Source organism: Astatotilapia calliptera, chromosome 16, assembly GCF_964374335.1.
Source record: "Astatotilapia calliptera chromosome 16, fAstCal68.1, whole genome shotgun sequence".
Classification (NCBI taxonomy): domain Eukaryota; kingdom Metazoa; phylum Chordata; class Actinopteri; order Cichliformes; family Cichlidae; genus Astatotilapia; species Astatotilapia calliptera.
Window position 1 is genome coordinate 7,705,674 of NC_137437.1, and position 18,670 is coordinate 7,724,343.

The 18,670-nt window shown below is 39.7% G+C and overlaps 1 protein-coding gene across 2 annotated transcripts in view; it reads left to right on the top strand.

Moving 5' to 3' along the window:
• The window catches only part of enox1 (ecto-NOX disulfide-thiol exchanger 1), a 142,375-nt gene that overhangs the window by 23,753 nt on the left and 99,952 nt on the right, over positions 1–18,670 (top strand). For both annotated transcript variants that reach the window (XM_080290808.1, XM_026145384.2), the window contains exon 2: positions 13,921–13,953. The gene's annotated coding sequence lies outside the window, so the exon portion shown is untranslated. The remainder of the gene's footprint in view (positions 1–13,920; positions 13,954–18,670) is intronic.

Here is an 18,670-nt window from a genome sequence, read left to right on the forward strand (position 1 = left end):
GAAAATATGGCAGTAGAACAATATGAAATAATACAGAGGAATACCTAACAGGTTTATCTGTAAAGGTAGAGAAACAGAACACAAAGCTACATTGAGGTGAAGATCACACTTGGTTTATAGAAATGAATGAAACTCATTTGTCACGATTTTACACTCATTCATGGAGTTTTATAATGCCAGCCATCCGCACATTGACACAGTTCAGAGGCAATATGTGCATGCCAACCAATTTCCTAATAAGTGGCACTTGACAACTTTTAAGTGTTGGCGATTACAGATAGGTTTTTGCTCCACATGTTAATGTGTTTGTGTCCTTGTTGCTCATGGAAACTTCCTGGCTCAACAGATGATGGAAAAGTCACATTGGTATGAATTTGTTTAATCTTTCCCCCTGAGCTGGAGTCATATGTCTAGTCCTTGTCCCACCACAAAACTAATGCAGCATGTCCTGAAAAATGCAGCTTTTTGTTTAATGACTTGAGGTTTTTTCCACAGTTAAATTTATTTTTTTCTACGTCTGCTTATTAAATAGTTTCGAGGACTGTTGAAATCTGGTTACTTTCTTTACCTTGGAAAGTAGTCTGCACTGAGACAATTCTAAGCCCAGAATAACCCCTGAAACCTGGTTCTGCATCTTCCTGTTTGTCCCATTGCTCTGCACATTAAATATGCATTTTTACATTTGAACTGTACAGCACAGGAAGTCGGGCCATGTTACTGAGACGTCAGAGTTCATCTCTCAACCTTTCTAGCTTGGGAGGAAAGTAGCTGCAGGGGATAGAATCAGAGAACAGAGGTTAAATAGAGCACATCTTTTCTTCTCTTGTGTTTCTGGCCTCTATTCTCTCTTAGCCTTCTGTCCGTGGTATGTAGAGCATGGCTAAGTCATTCACTGACAAGCTCCATCTAATGCAGGTTACTCCAGTGGTACCATTTACTATATTCATTTAATGGGAGATAGTCAAAAGATCCTCTTCTGACTTGGGATGTGTGACAGTGCTGCTTTATAAACCAATTTAAGTGACAGTTTTGTATCATTCAGGCATAAATGTTAAATATATGCTCACTGCATTAGTTGTCGTACGCACAAACTGTGATGTCTTAACAGCTCTATAAGCATTTATACTGGTGCTGGATTTGCTGGAGTCTTCTCCGGAAAAATAGGTGCCGCCACTCAGAGAGAAACCTTCCCCATCAGTGACGGTATAGGAGTAGAAAGTCCAAACGGAAAGCAAAGCAGGTGCCGTTTTCTCCAGCTGCTGTAGCTTTAATTTTGCTTGGCGTAAACTTTGCATTGCTTGCACCCCATGTGTACACTAGCATCTTTATGTTATACTACTGTTACACTGGCCTGTTGTATTTTATGTATGTAAGGTATGATATGAGAGACCAATGTACATGCTGTACACCTGAGTATCAGTACACTGGCAACCGAGAGGGTTTTGGTTTCCTACGGCAAATATATGCAGCATAGCCAAGATACAGCTACCTGGCTAACCGCTCTCTTAGCTAATGCTGTAGAACACAGGTGTCGAACTCCAGGCCTCGAGGGCCGGTGTCCTGCAGGTTTTAGATGTGTCCTTGATCCAACACAGCTGATTCAAATGGCTAAATGACCTCCTCGGCATGTCTTGAAGTTCTCCAGAAGCCTGGTAATGAACTAATCATTTGATTCAGGTGTGTTGACCCAGGGTGAGATCTAAACCCTGCAGGACACCGGCTCTCGAGGCCTGGAGTGCGACACCCCTGCTCTAGAATATGAATCCATTGTGCTGTTACATGATTTATTAATGTCTAAAATCAACACTAAAATGAAAATACAGTGCTGTAAACAGAGTGAAAAAAGATGTGAAAAAACTTGTCAAGATCTAGAAAAACATATGACGTTGAATATATATTTCACCCCCGTATAAGCCTAGTATTCAACTTGAAATAGCATGAGATTTTACTAAGAAAGCAAAGATTAATTTCACCGCGCGTTTTATACTTTGAGTTCTTGCCCATCAGCTGCATGGTTTCAGTTTTTGCTAACTAAATGCTGCTAGGTTCTTTAAATGTTTCTGAATCCATTGCTGTTGACAACCTAACTTGATAGCTTGTGAGATTGTGGGGCATTTGTTCATTTAGTGAGGGACCTATGAACAACACAGTCCTGTAACACAGAAGCTCATCAGTGAAGGTCTGTTTTATTAGATGTTATGAATCAAATAAAAAATCTGGCTTTGCAGGCACCAAAGTAAAGTCAGAGAAGAGGGAGAAAGATGGACACCTAGGGAGAGAAAACTGGAGAGATTTTTTTTTACACGTGAAAGCACACTCACCTCATCCCGCAAATCTTTGAGTTATCAGGTTGCTTAGCAACAACAGAGAACCAGCTTGTAGTGTAAGCATGTGCCACCTCACTAACTTTCCTAATTGCTCAGATCAACTGATTAAACAACGACGGGTAGACACCACAACAGAGTCCAAAGGAAAGTAAGATTTGAAAGGTTCATTTCTTTAACAAAACCAGACTCGGTTCTTAACTTGGTAAGTGTCTGTGTCCCTAATGGCTTCTTCTCAAGATGTTATATTTTATTTTATAGCTAATTGTAGAGACAAACTGGAAATGTGGGGAGAGAGACTGAGGAAGAATTAGCCTACATTATCATCCAGATGGGTGTGAAACTGAGGTGTGCCAAGGTAGCAGAGACGAATGCAACAGAGATGAGGAGCAACTTTGGAGTTTGCATAATTTGCATTGTCGTCGTTTTCTGCCCCTGTAGACAAAAGCACCACTACTGGACATATATCACACTCCACACAACTCAGGTTGGCATCAATAAAAGCTTTTAAAGCAGCCCCTCACAAAAACATCCCCAAACCATTAACCTTACTTTTTGTTGTGAGGGCTCAAAGTGTGATTTCGGGGAAAGAATACTTTTTCCTGAGCTAACCGAGTTGGACCAAGAGTGTTCCTCTATGCATCAGCTGTAGCTGAGAGTCTGTTGATGAAATCACAATCATCTCCGATCTTCAGTCGTTCCCACAAAAGTTTCTGTAACATGTTGAATATTTTAAACTGACACCAGCTGATGTCACCTGGTTGTGGTTTTATTTCCAGAAAGGGCCTTCTTGATTTTCCACTTACATCAGAACTTCCAGTTGTTGCACTATTGTTCAGCAGTTAACTATGTTACCGTTTTGTTGTACAGTCACAAACTGTTTTCAAAAGCATAGAAGCATGCAACCAGGTCAGACAACTGCCAGTCTTCAACCTTCCGTCTCTCAGAATGTGCCTGTGTGAGAAATGTGCAACTACTTGTCACAGGTGCTGTAATTGCATCATGTGCTCTCACTCTTGCACGCTGTATCCAGGCAGCTCTCTCACCTAAAACATATTTCCAGTAGTGTGACTGCATTTAAAGTACCTGTTCCCTGCTGTTTGCACTACACGTGAGAAAGGACAACCATGGAAAATATCCTAACTTGACTTCCCCAGACAGGTACACGGTTTATATTCCTTTGTAAACCATCCTAGTGGACAATGTGTGTGCAGACTGGTAAAACTAAATATATAGAATTTTGGACTTTGTTAGGTATTTTGAGATAAGATGCTTCATCCCAAACCTTTTGTGATCATTGTTTTACACTTTGTAGCCATATTAAAGAAGGCGTCCTTTGATCGTTACACAGAAACTTTGAAATGACAGTATGTAACTGCTTACAAAATTATATATTTGCATAAGACAGCATGTCATATATAACAGCAATGTGTAGCTTTTTAGATAGAGGTCTAAATGTTTTGCACAAAGCAGTTTAGTTCACGGAGTACTTCTCTGTTACCACACATCACCGAACAAACACTTTAAACCACTCAGCTCTCTTTAGTCCAGCAGAAAATGTAGGCCTCCTTGAAAATTTTAACGGTTACAAGGGTATTTTCCTTGGAAAAATCTGGGTTAGTACTGTGTTGAAAAATCTTTTCCATGCTCATTGATTGCGTCACAGTATTATCAGGAAATGACACATAATGACCCATGTTTCCACCTTTTTTGTCAGCAGGTGTTACCTAGTGTTACCATGGAAACACAAGTTTCTACATAAAGTTAGCAGGGGTTGGGTGGATAATTTTTCAGACTTTTTAAGTCACTCTTTATTTCTATGAAACTGTTGAACTTTCCAGTTCATTGGTTAAACTACAGGTACATTTAACATCCTTCTTTTAAGGACATGTATCTATGTATCTATGGATTGAACCATATTTAAATGTTTTGGGTGATCCATCTGAGAGAGAAGCATCATAGCAGCCCCATGAACTTCAAACTGACAAGTTTCATTTTCAGACTGTAGCTAATACAGATCTGTTTTCAGGGTCTCCTCAGGATGTTAAGTTAGATCCAAGGACGCAAGCACAGCCAGAAGAGAGTTTGGCTGCTGTAATTTAAGCAGTCAAATGCTTTCAAGATCAGTCAGTCATTTTCAACACATTTTTAGGTCTTATTATATTCATTCCAACAAAAAAGAAGGGAAAAAAAATGAGCTGAGAGTTTTCTGATGGGAAGCCCATAAAAAGGGCATTGGAAACATTTTGTTAAAGGAGGTTTTGACTAAATGCACCAGCACTGCTTTTTATGAATTCAAACAAGAAAAAAATACAATGTAACTTTATGTATCTGGATTTAGACTAGAATAAATTAAGATCTCTCTTGATTATCTTTTATGTTTGCTGTGTAATGTGTCATTGTGCAATGTTTCATTGCCATGGTTTTGTCACTTGCATGTATTGTTTTTACAAGTCACAAAGTTATCTCACATGATAAGCAGGGCAGAAGATGCACGATGGAGAGGAGAGTAACATAACTTCACACGTGGAAAGTAGCTCACGGTTGTGGTTATGGTCAGGTTAATGCTGGAGGATGTTATGTAATTTAAAGAGAGCAAGCAAAAAATTGTTCATGTGCATGTTTGCATGCAGCACTGCCCTCCTCCTGTCGAGGTGTTGCCTCAACATAAATATGTATTTCCTGCCCCCATTGTCGCCTTGAAGAAAAATGTAAATTTAACATTCATCTCACTGCTTCCTCCTTATTTTAAGGATCGTGTGTGTGTGTGTGTGTGTGTGTGTGTGTGTGTGTGTGTGTGTGTGCGTGTGTGTGTGTGTGTGTGTGTGAGAGAAATCTTTAACCAGCCACAAAGCCTGCAGGGCCACCAAGGATAGAAGCACATTTTCACTCGCACTTCCTCTTATCTTCCTTTCTAATTTTCTCACACTTTTGCAATGCAGATGCTAAAACACACACACGCGCGCGCACACACACACACACACACACACACACACACACACACACAGCATGGCAGGGTTATTTTTCCATGCAAAGATTGTAATGCATGCAGAGCAGTACAGTGATATTCTGAAGAAGGGGTGGGGGGTTTAAATTTTAATGAGTTATCCAGGAGGAGGCCGTTATTTCATTGGAAACACTTGGGTGCACAGGGCAAAATCTATAATCCTCTTTATTGGAAGGAGTCTTCATGAACGTCCTATGGGACCGCTGCCTGTGTACGTCTCCATGTTGTGTATGTGTGTGTGTGTGTGTTGGTGAGGGGGTTGTGATGGAGCTGCCGTGAAATCTCTTTGTTCTCATTCAGGAATATTTCCATTTGAGCACACAGGGATAATCAGCTGTGTCTCACGGAGAGTAATAACTGCATGGTGGCTTATTTCAGAATTCAATTTGAAATGAACATCAAAAGGTGATATTTTTCTTTACTTGTCTATATGATTAATGCATGTGGGCATGCAGGAGGGTGCTGTAATTGGTCGTGTTTAAAGTCGGTTTTCGGCAGCAAACATGAGGCGCAGAAACACATTCTCACACTAGCGACGAGTTATAATTTAACACGATTTATGAAGAGACACAGTGCAGAACAAAATGTGCTGTGTCTTTTAGGCATTTTTAAGTGTTTGTTTTCTTGTCTGTTATCAATACCATCTGATCATCCCAAAATCACTTTTGCAGCGGTACAGTCAGCCCACAGCCAGTGTCATAAAACTGAGTCCTGTAACAGATGGTTGGGCCCCCACAGAGCCCTAATTGCAAAATCATGGTGTACAACCAATTCCCTTAATTGTGTCCCTATTTCCTTCACTTGTCTCTTCTCCTTGCATCTGAGTTCTGTCCACTGAAGACTTGAGTTAAATTAGATATCCTTACCAAAAGGTTGATTTGTTTTGTTGAATCAGCCTTACCTGGATGACTGAGCATGCATCAAGATAGATATCCTTGCCTTTTATCTGATCTTCACTGCTGATGACAGGCACACAGCTGTATCAACGATCAGTCTGAATTTAGAGGTCCGAGGTGTTCTGTAGAAGTGATTTAGTATCCTCTGCAGCCTCACATGTGACTCAGTGGTAAAATGTGTTTATTGCTGAAAGATAACAGACTCCATCTCTTCCCATTATTCATGACACAGATTAAAGCAGATGGCCATAGTAAATGATAAATGGACTGCCTTTATTCAGCACCTTAATAGCCTTGTTGTCCATTCACATCACTTTATTGTTTTTTTTTCTACACTTGACCAAAAGCTACTGGTGCCAAAACAAAACACGTCGATATTTTTGCTGCAAAATCAGATATGTATTTTCCATAACTGTCAAACTGCTGTGATGTTCCCAATCACTGTGAGACATAGTGCCCCAAGTGTTCACAGCATTATAGATGTCAACATCTCTTCTTCTTTTTATAGCCTCCACACAGATGTATCTATTTATATTACACCTAAGCCAACAGGAATCAATTGCACTGCAGGGTTGCAAATGAGAAGATGAAGACCGATGCAACAACTCATATAGCTTTTTGTGCAGCTCAGTGTGTAATCATGTGAATGTGTCTTTTCTATAGGCTTGGGTTTTTTTTGTTGTTGTTTTTTTTGTATTTGTGGGATCCTAAAACCCCACAATAACATGGAGCCCCCATACTGGTTGGGTCTGATGGCTTTGTAGAGATCTACAATTTTAAACACTGTTTGAGATTTAAGGATAATAACTGGATTTTAGGTTGGGTAAGGGTCAGGCAGGTTAGGCATTCACGTTTCACAGACAGTGCTGGGTGCCCACAAAAACTCTAAAAAAACCCAAAGTAAGTGCTGTGCACTCATGTTTGTTTCTTGTCCTAGAGCTCTGTGTTTGAGCAGCCAGGTGGATTAACCTAAAGGATTCATGCACACTGAAGGAGAGATATGTTTTTAGTCTTCTTTTAGAAGAAAGTACAGACTTTAACTGGCCATCAGATGATTTTTACATTTGTAGATGATGTTTCCTTTTGAGAATATTTGGGCATCAAGCTTTACAGTAAAATACCATGCAGAGATGTATTGTAGGAAAAATTGATGAATATACTCCAGTCAGCTGCATCCCATTCCAATCCATTGTCATCACTGGTACTTAAATTTACTGTACTCGAGGGAAAGAGCATAATGTGTAGTGAGTTGTCTAAGATGTCAGTCCTAAATTTCCCATAGGCTTCAATGAGGTTGAGATCTGGAAACTGTAAAAGCTCGTAGTATATAAATGACGTCAGATACATCAGGCAATTTTGTGAGACCTCCTGAATCATAGGAAAGTGGTGACCACTCAGAGCATGTTTGTATTGATTTGCAGTGACCCTTCCTTCTGAAGGGAAGAACCCAAACAACAGGCACAATAATGCCTTACACATCAGAGCCACCAGATCCTTTTATTCTATAGGTCACTGCTTTGACTAGCAGTGTGGGGTCTTTGACTTTTTTTTCTTTTCTTTCTTTTTTCTACTTTGTCTAATGGGCTCTGTCATAGTCTGACCCTTGTAACAATCAATGCGTCATGCTATATTCACATTGAAATCTCCATCAGTTTCTCGCATTGCCATAACCGGTCAGTCACTAGAGACCGCAAGTTTCCCAAACTGTTATTTCAAGCCATTTCCATATTATTTGGAACCAGCCATCCAGCCACTGTGTCAGCAGTAAAGTGAGAGTAGCAGGGCATTTGAATTGCCACTTACAAAGCAAACCAGCCTCTCTTTGCACATCACATCAAATCACACACTGTGCCTGTCCTCATACTTGAGGAAAATCCAGCCATTTTCCACTGGTGCCCACAACATAAACGGGGCCCCTCCGTTTCTCTTAAATACAAGTTTTTTTTGGAATACTTTGTATTCAGCCTGCAGTTTCATTTAGTCATTAAAGAGAAAGATATGAGCCTATAGACATATATCATAACTTCTTATAGCCAGCTTCCAGTCTGCAACATACACGCTCACAGATGTCAACGAATCCCCCTCTCCTCTTTTCTCCTCTCGCTGTGTTTGATTATGAAGAGTGATAAAAAAATGTGTTTTCTTCTTGTCTTTTGCCTGCTGTCACTGTTTAAAATGACAGATTAGATGAGCTGTAGCTAATTAACATGCAGTTGTAGCTACTAAATGAAAAGTTTGATCATGCTCCATGCAGCTGACATCTGTTTAGAGTAAAAAGATGCAACATTTACATGTGCATGAAGTGAGAAAGAGGTCGGAGTTTTGTATTATATATTCTATATTCGTGACGCATTCTGCCTCCATGTTGGGAGTAGCTTATTGTAAGTACTTCCTGTAATGAAGTTACCACTGTTATGAAGAAAAATACAAACAGGGAATTGCAACTGAGAGGCTCAAGCGAGTGATCCTTCCATGTGGCAGAGTGCGGTCAAAACATTCAGCTGGTGCATCAGAAAAATAAAGAATCAAACAATGATGTGAAATACTTTGTCAGTCACATACCTTACGTACCCTGGACTCATTCCACCGCCCCTGTGTAAACACCAAGGGAGAAGATGGTGTTGTTGTCATGCTTATTTTCTTTTCTTTTCTTTTGTTTTTTTGTGGTGATATTTCAGGATTTTGTCAAAGTTTCCAAACCCACTGGAGAAACATGTAGGTGGACATGGACTTTGTGGGGCTCCAATGGTTTAATAAAGGCTCAATTAAAGAAATTAAAACCACGTTGAGCCTCCACACGAGCCTGGAAAGACTGCCGTCTGGCTGCTTTTCCTCGCTCTCTCCATAGGCAGGTGAAATTCTCATGAACTCTCCAAAAGCAACATCCTGAGGAGCACTGTGCAGATTATTTAGCCTAACTGCTCCCTTTTCCTCCTCTTCTCTCTGGTGTCATTAACAGTGATTTATACGAGGGCTTGCCGGAACACGGATTGTGCCAATAGGTGGGATGCGGGAACATCGCCCCATCCTCCACTACAGAGCGCTCCCCGCTCACCCTGCTGCTCACCACGCCTGTTTGATTGATCAAGGCAAAGCAAAGGGGCCATAAAGCAGAAGCTCACACAAAACACACAAATGGTTGCTGTGCTTTGTTTCAGGAGAGAACAGCCAGTGCGACTACGGTGGTGTGTGATGAATAGAGAGGTCGGTCGGCAGAGACCTGGAGGTTTGCTTTAGAGGGAAGACCGGCACTTACTTGGATTTCTCATTTGGCTGAATGAATTCATTCCTACCAGATAAACATGTCTGATTTCACATTTTGCTGGTCTTTCTGCACTACTGAGAAGGGAAGTGTATTATAATTATGAATGAGGTTCAGTATTTGAAGTTGGCTAAATGCTTCGAATGTCTGCTGCAGTTCAAATTCAGTAATTGCCAAAGTTTTGGACTGCTAGACTGGCCCGATTTAAATCTTCTGCTGCTGCTAACCATTTTATAAATGAACCAGACTGCACTCAAGTTTGAAAATAGAATAAGTGGATGAGAGTTAGATAGTATAATATGTTTCACTGCCTGTTGTGATGCATGGACAATTTTAAAGTTCAGGGTTTTGTTTTGTTTTTTTGGTTCTTTCATAATATAAGTACATTTTGTTCTTTTAATCCTTTAATGAGGACCTATTGTGCTTTCTCTGTTGTCTCATGTACACTGACCCAATGGTCAGTGTACATGAGACTTAAAAGGTGGATGCTCCTGTAAAACGTGGCCAAATGAAATAACGTTTAAATGATGAGATCAGTGGGCGTGTAAGCACTAACTCTGATCATGGTCAGTGAGAAATACACTGCATTTATTCAGCACCTTAATAGCCTTGATGTCCATTCCCACCGCTGGATTGTTTTTTTCTACACTTGACCAAAAGCTACCGGTGCCAAAACAAAACACGTCAATATTTTGCTGCAAGATCAGATATGTATTTTCCATAACTGTCAAACTGCTGTGATGTTCCCAATCACTGTGAGACATAGTACCGCAAAATGTTCACAGCATTATAGATGTCAACATCTCTTCTTCTTTTTATAGCCTCCACACAGATGTATCTATTTATATTACACCTAAGCCAACAGGAATCAATTGCACTGCAGGGTTGCAAATGAGAAGATGAAGACCGATGCAACAACTCATATAGGTCTTTGTGCAGCTCAGTGTGTAATCATGTGAATGTGTCTTTTCTATAGGCTTTGGTTTTTCTTTTTTTTCTTTTGTATTTGTGGGATCCTGAAACCCCACAAACACATGGAGCCTCCATACTGGTTGAGTCCGATGGTTTTGTAGAGATCTACAACTTTAAACGCTGTTTGAGATTTAAGGATAATAACTGGATTTTAGGTTGGGTAAGGGTCAGGCAGGTTAGGCATTCACATGTCACAGTTAGCACTGGGTGCCCACAAAAACTCAAAAAACAAAGTAAATGCTGAGCTTTACAGTAACATACCATGCAGAGATGTGGTGTAGAAAACCGTAGAATACATGAGACACAAAAGGTGGATGCTCCCGTAAAACGTGGCCAACTGAAACAAGGTTCAAATGATGAGATCAGTGGGTGTGTAAGCACTAACTCTGGGTGCAGTGCTCAGGCTGTAAGAGATTTATTCTACTCTGTAGTCTGTGTGATGCCAAAGAAATTGGTAACGGAACTAATGTGCTCCACTAAGGCCCAGTTTTGGATAAATAACTACTAATTTAAACTATGAAAAGATACCCTGAAAAAGAAAGTCCAAGAATAAGTATATGGAGTTAGAAGATGAGCAGAAAAGGTCCCCCTTTAAAAGAATAGTTTTTAAAATGTTAGTACATCTTCACACAGGGGTGTCAAACACAAAAAACTTCAGTCTCATCCATGGGACAGCTTTGGAAAGTTGGAAGAAGGGCTTAAACCTTCATCTGCAGAACAGCTGCAATCAAAACCAAAGCATTCCTGCAACACCATTATGCTATTGTAAATATGAACCTGACACATTTCTGTATCACTGTGTCTACATTTAGGCATTAAAACTATATATTGCAACATTGCACTAAATCCATTTTAAAATGCTGTATAGCTGAAGTCGCTGTTAATCCTATAATTACAAAACTAAATAAATAATTCTTACATTTTGACATTTTACTGCTTCTAAAATATAGTTTGAGGAACATGAATACCCCCCCCCCCCCCCCCACCCCGAATTTCTAATACATCCCTCATATGATCCACATGCATCACCCTCCTTTTCGTACATGCAGTGAGAATGCTTGGTGAGGAGATGATGTTGTTAATTGATATGCAGATTTATTCGTTATTTGCATATCAGTCAGTTTGGTGGTGCTGAGGTGATGAGGGAGTGAAAACAATGAGATAAATAAAACATCGGGGACCGGCAGTAAAGAAATAAAAGTATTAAAGCTTTAGTGAGAAACAAGAGCAAAGACAGAGCGAGAGGGGGGAAAGGTTAACAGCACACCTGCTGTTCAGGGGTGTTACCAGTAATTTAGCTAAGGTAAGTGATGTCATTTCCACACCTTTATTTTCTGCGTTCCAGTTTCAGTTCAGTTGAGCTTTGTTTTCACTGCTTGTAATAATTGGAGGGTAAAAGAACTGAAAGAAAAAATATATATATTGAAAATAATTTAATAGTTTTCACTTTAAACTGGTCACTGTGAAACAGAACCATAATGATTGTGTCTGTATGTGGACAGGAGCTGCTGGAAGATGGACTGGTTCATTCCAGTCTAGACTGCTTTGGCGTGGGAGTGTCTTTGCCATATGGCCTGCTCTGGCACTCACGCGCTGTACTCTTCACTTGGCTGAACATTAAACAGCGATCGCTCACTTTCTGTTTACAGACTGTGCTACAACCATCACCCAGCAACACATTTAATGCTTTATTGTCTTTAAAAACAACGTACCTACACTTTTCCCATTCAGCTAGTAACAGAACATCTCAGCACTTTACATCATGTCATATTTCTTTTTACATTTTAGATGATACCTAACTGATAGTTGTTTGTTTGTTTGTTTGATCGTAGCTTTGCATGATTACACTGCTAAAGAGATGATAAATAACCAGCTACATACTGAAGCAGTAAACATGGAGCTGAAGCAAGAGGATGTATTCAGCATTTCAAGGGAGTGGAGCCTTTTATACATATTACAATTGAAAGCAGTGAGAGAGAAAGTGTAAAGATAAAATCTGCTCTTAGCTGCTATCATAGGCCCATCTTAATAGCCTTATGCCTGCAAATGTTGTTCTTTTTTTTAAAGAAATGTTTTTCTGCTAAAACTGACTTTAAAATATTGTTTCTTTGTTTTAATCTACCAACTGTAGATGTGTGACAATGACAGTTGTTTTTTTGGCATATGGGATGATGTTGTTGTCACTGTTACAATAATGCAAGTTTAATTAGCTTTATTGTCACAGTAACAGGATGATGCTGCACCTGGTTGTCAGGTTTAGTGGAAAGCACCCTTGTCTTTGATATTGAAGGAATGTGATGGCAACAGCGTTGCTAATGAAGATTTAACTGCAACTCCTGGTGTTTCTTTTTGCACTGAATTAAATCACAACAAAACAATAAATCAAATGGCCAGTGCTTAGCATTGGTGGAGAAGTTGGGACTGATGAGGGAATCTGATCTAGTTACCTCAGCTGCCTGGACCCTGCTGATATAAATGAGCAAGTAGGTCTCCCAGACAAATTTCCAAACTTGAAGCCAGAGGATCTTAAAAAAGTATCTGGGAAAAACGCTGGCCTTCCAAAAGCTGAAGGAATGGCTGAAAATCTCTTAAAAATAATAATTCACCTGAAAAAGACACACCTCACTTATCCACACAGTGGCAGCGAAAACATAGTGGCTTTCATTGAATGATAATAATTAGTAGTATAAGTATTTTTACTGGTACTTCTTTCATCTCTGCATCAATATGAGGAGCTTTTATTCTTCTTTAGTAAAGTGAGTCTTTGGGGAATACCTTTGGATAGTTTAGACAGCTGAAGTTAGACGTCAGTTTAAAATTACAGTATTAAACTGTGATTTTACACATCCTTTGTCTTTTACACTGAATAATGACTCTGTATAATTTAGCAGCAGGCAGTGTGGTTTCCCCATCGTCAGTTAGTACACTTTACAAGCCTGTTACACTTTATGATAAAAATAAATCCTGTTTGATGTCATTCATTGCTCTTTGTTACTGGCCAATTCCTTTTTGTTAGTGAGATGATTTAGCTGAAGTGACCTTTTGTCTGCGGGCTGCACAATCTGTCATCAAGATCCGATCAGCTTTGCGCTGTTTCTTTCGACACAGTTTTCCTGCTTTTGTTTCTCTGTGGGCTTCTAAAGCTTAGCCTTTCTTTAGAAAGGTCAGCAAAGCCCAGCTGGTGCTCGGCGTATGCGTGTGTATGTGCACAGAACTCTTGCGCCTTCGTGCAGTAAATTGTGCAGCGGTTTTATTAGCTGCTCACCTCTGCGAGTCTTGAATCCATCATACACACACATTAACATTCAGACAGGCACTGCCTTGCTTCGGGGGATTGTTGAGATGATGTCATGGCTGAAACCTGACGAGATCTCAGCACATTTAATTCATTAGGACAGTGGTAAAACCTAAACACAGGACCAATAAAACTAATGAGGAATTCTGTCTTTGTCTCCACAGGGGCCATCAGACGTGAGCAGCTGCAGCACAACAGTGAGTCAGAAGTTTATCTTTCCTGTCTTTTCGTCTTGGTTTTGCAGGTGTATGATGAATAGACCCTGTCCAATCACTTTGACATGCCATATTTTCTTTCTTTCTGTTTGTTTCCACAAACAAATGGCTAAAGAGTTGATGCAGAACCAGCCTGATTTTTCGCCACGTCAAGCTGTGTTGATAATGTGTTTTGGAAAACTGTCCCTCAGGTGGTGATCCAGACAAATCTCTGCAGCTGCTCTTTGTTACTGTGCAGCTAAGGTCACTTTCACATTTTACGTGCCTTAGATTATTCTCAAGTTTAGTTTGGTTTAAATTACAAAACAACTGCTTTATCACATATTAGGATGCACAGTTTGTTGTGCATGCATGCTGATTTATTGTTGATGGAATCCACTGCAGTCATCTTGTAAATCTGCATAACGTCACTGTGAACTACAACACAGGTCTCTTGTTCTTACTGCCATTAATGGACAAGGCAAGAAGGTGCGCTAAACATTCCTCAGAGAGTTATAAATGGTCCACATTGACATGCTCGTCCATGATGTGAATCTCCCATTCCAAAGATGCTCTATTGGATTGAGATCTGTTGACTGTGGAGGCCATTCAAGTGCAGGGATAATCTGAGCTTTGTGGCACATTGACAGACGATAGGTAGACCGTGGTCATATAGGGATGGACATGGTCAGCAATAATACTCGTACACTGTGGTGTTTAAACAATGCTCAGTTAGTACTGAGGGTACTAAAGTGTACCAAGAAAATACCCACACCATTACATCAGCAGCAGCAGCCTGCATGGATCCATGCTTTGATCGTGTTTACCACAAATTCTGACCTGAATGTTGCAACAGAAATCAGGATTCATCAGACCAGGCAAGATTTTTTTCTGATCTTCTGATATCTCAGCTTACAGGAGTGGCACCTGGGGTGATCTTCTACTGCTGTAGCCCATCTGGTTCTGCGTGTGTTGCTTGTTCAGAGATGCTCTTGTGCATACTTCGACACCATTAGAGGTGTTGTGTGGGAAAATCCCAGTAGATCAGCAGGTTCTAAAATACTCAGATGAGTACTGGAAATGAAACAGCTGACTTTAAATGTGGGCTGGCACTCGAATCACTTTTCTTCCCCTTTTTGATTCTTGGTTTAAGCCTCAGCATATCCTCATGCCTAAATGTATTAAATTGCTTTCATGTGATTGGCTGATCTGAGATCTGCGATAATGAGTATTTGAAGATGACCTTAGTAGTGTAAATGAAAGCTTCCTCACTTTTTGGTTCTCTGTAGTCTGGATTTGAATGCCTAGTAGTTTAATTTTCAAGTCTATGAGATTTGTGGCATGAGGCAACTCTTTTCCTTATTTTGTATTGAATTTGGATCCCTGGACACAGACAACTTTTTATGAGCAGGATTGTGTTCGGTTAACAAAAAACAACAGTGCAGGACGACAGAAGCTAAGATAATAACTGTTTTTATTTGATGCCCTTTAATGAATTGCTGAAATATCGGTATAGTGTTTAGCTTAATTTAGTTAGTCCCTGGATTTGCTGTGACTGAAGTGTAAGATAAGACTCCAGATAACCTTTGTTGGTCATTTTGCCCTGTGTGCTGAAGAATGCCTCTACTTTCTGAGTATTTCATGAGTATCTGATCAGTGCAGCACTGGTCACAGTTGTTTTCTATTTTTATTGATTAACTTAGCTAACTTCTTAGTCAATATTGCAGTAAAATTCAAAGTCCTGTCCTTTTCTGGACGCAAAGTGGAATTTTTCAGCACAGATTGTAAATGGTATGAATTTAAACTGTCAGCCTTAGTTTCAGTTACAATATTTCTTTCTGAATTCATATGTAGTAAGTTATTGAAATGTTTCTTGCTCCCCTAAAACATCAGGAGCATTCTAGAGTCAACGGTCACATTACTTTCTATGTGGTAATCTTGTGAGGAGTGAACCTTCTGAATCAAAACCCTGCTTACACTGATCAGTTTGAATTCTTGATGCCAAATTTAACTGGGAATGGTTGACTGTTAAAATGAACATCTACTGATAAATGGTTATCATGAATCCTGATCTTTTTATATCCAATCAAGCCTGGATTTAAAAAACAAAAACCACACAAAGCAAGATGCAAGATGAGCTTTCTGAATTGTAGAACCTCTGATCTGCTTTTATTTTGCCTAAACTACAGTTTACATATCCAACTAAATACCAAATCACATTATATAATTCAAATTGAGATAATTGTCCGAAAGGACAGACGGGACTGGAGCACACACTGCTTACAGCCTTTCAATGTGCGTCACTACAACTGTGTCTTCATCAGAGCCGCGCAGTGGAAAAGATACAACATAACATATAGTCAGACATTTGTCATTGGATAACTGAACAGGATTTCAGACAATTTATGAATGAATGAATCTAAGGTGGGATTTGGCTTGATACGTATGTTTACAGTTGCCAGAACACCAACATCCTGCAAGACTTTCAGAGGGACACAGCCCTTTAAAGTTTGAAATGTATAAACTACATCTTGTGATTCTTGGGCTCAGAAAACTCAATTAAAAATTCTACTAAAAGGGACCAAAAGCACAAGCATGGTGTAGAGGTCAAATTTAGTCACTTCAATTATCCAAAGTGTTACCGTACATAAGGTGCACGGGATTATAAGGCACATAAAGCAAAACAGACAGTCAGATAAGTCAAACTTTACTCAACTCATTCTTCTTGCTTCCTCCACTTCTGTACCATTGATTCATTAACGATGAATTCTCTTGCAGCTGCTCCTAGTCCCATGTTGTTGCAGTAATTAATACTAACCTCGACTAACCTCGTATTGTGGATGAAGTTTGGTTTGTTTACAGCATCCTGCGTTGTGATTGCGTTTGTCCCTAACCATCGGGAACCCTCCCATTAACGAGTAGAAAAAAGTTAGCATTCATCTTCCAACTTCACTGTGTTTATGTTATGCTAACATAGCTGTGTCGCTAGCGATCGCGTAGCAAATCATTATATACCAGCTAGCCCAACTTCAGTAACCCTACAAAAGTCACTGCTGTTTAGTTTTCTGTCTTCATTGATGTTGGAAGTGATAGCAAAGCTGTACGTTTTAATTTTTTCAGAAATCTCTCAGTCAGAACATGCTATATCATGTTTAGGTGGAAACTAGCGAGCTAACTTCCTGCTAACTTCTAATTCTGTTAAATTTAATAAATTCTATTTTCATGGATGCCTGGACGTTAAACTTGTTACACCTGGAAGAGCAGCAACACTGATCATTTTATTAAAGATGAAAGAATTTAGACAGTTTTTAACTCTCAGTGATGCTGCTGTGTTCGTTTGACTTTGGGACCTGAAGTGGACGGAGTTTAGGACCCAGATTAATCAGTGAGGCTCCTGACTACAGTAGCCATAATGCTCTGACAATCCATCAAGCAGTGCAGCTTTGTAGCTTTCCAAAGACGTACTAAAACATTTTTTGACAGATTTCTGAGCGCCATGTGTCACAAAAAATCAGTTCGAGGTCAGTAAGCACAACCAGAATTCATGCATAAGGCGCACTGTTGATTTTTGAGAAAATTAAAGGATGTAAGTGCGCCTTATAGTGCGGAAAATATGGTAGCTACATCTACATGTGTTAACACACCTGTTAATCATTGCAGCCATGTCCCTAATTATAACCCTTAACAAAACCAAACAGATAAGCTTTAAAACATTAAAAATGACGCACTCTATCAGATCAGATCATCATCATATCAAAGCATCAGGTGAGCCATCTAACACATGATAGTTGTAAACAGAAAACAATATAGACTTCAACTTAATATCACAGGACTGAAAATACAGACAGTACAAGTATAAGGATGCGAGAAGGGCAACAAATGAGAGGAAAACTCACAAAATCAGTTTTCCCTTCATCCGAAAGAGCTCCAATGTGTCTAGCTTGTGGATCCATCTATCTATGGAGCTAATGACATCAACAGCACCTCTGAGACTTTCCCCCCTGTTACAGAAAGGAAAGATTAGAAATTAAAAATAAGTTAAAGTTGGTAAAAATAAATAAATAAATAGAGTCTGAAACAAACTGCCTAGATGCAGACAGTTTGGCTTTTGATTTTTGCGACCAACAAGTATTTCTACGCTCTGCTCTCTGGAGGTTTCCATGGTAGCAGCTGTCCTGATGCGCTGTAATGATGACCTGAGGAGGAGTGAAATGGCTGGTTTTTCCTCTGCTTTCTTGCTCTCTCTTTCTCTCTCTGCTGTACTCAGTGTGTAGTTCTTAATGAGAATGTTTCACTACAGCAGATGGAGAAGATGGAGATGTGCTGAATTTTAGGATCATGTGATTTTTTTAAACTTTCATTGTGCACACAGTCTTTTACCCACCGACCCAAGCAGGAGCTTGTAGTAATCTTATCGTAAACACTGGAAATCTGTCTGGAATATGTGGCATTGATATGATTCATATCATTAGCTTCATCTGCTTTAGAAGGATTCCCCATCAGCTCAAAAGTCAAATGTAGATTTAGCTGACGCCATGGGAGGACACATGCAGACTGTGCATGTTTTTTGTCTCTTTTTGGCAATACTTGATAGATATGAATGCATAAAAATCACACTCCATCATATAGTGTGTGAAACAAACAGCAAATTCTTCACGGAATTAAAACAGCTTTTTTGTTTATGTTGTTACATTTGACTTAAAATTTGACTTGTTGACCT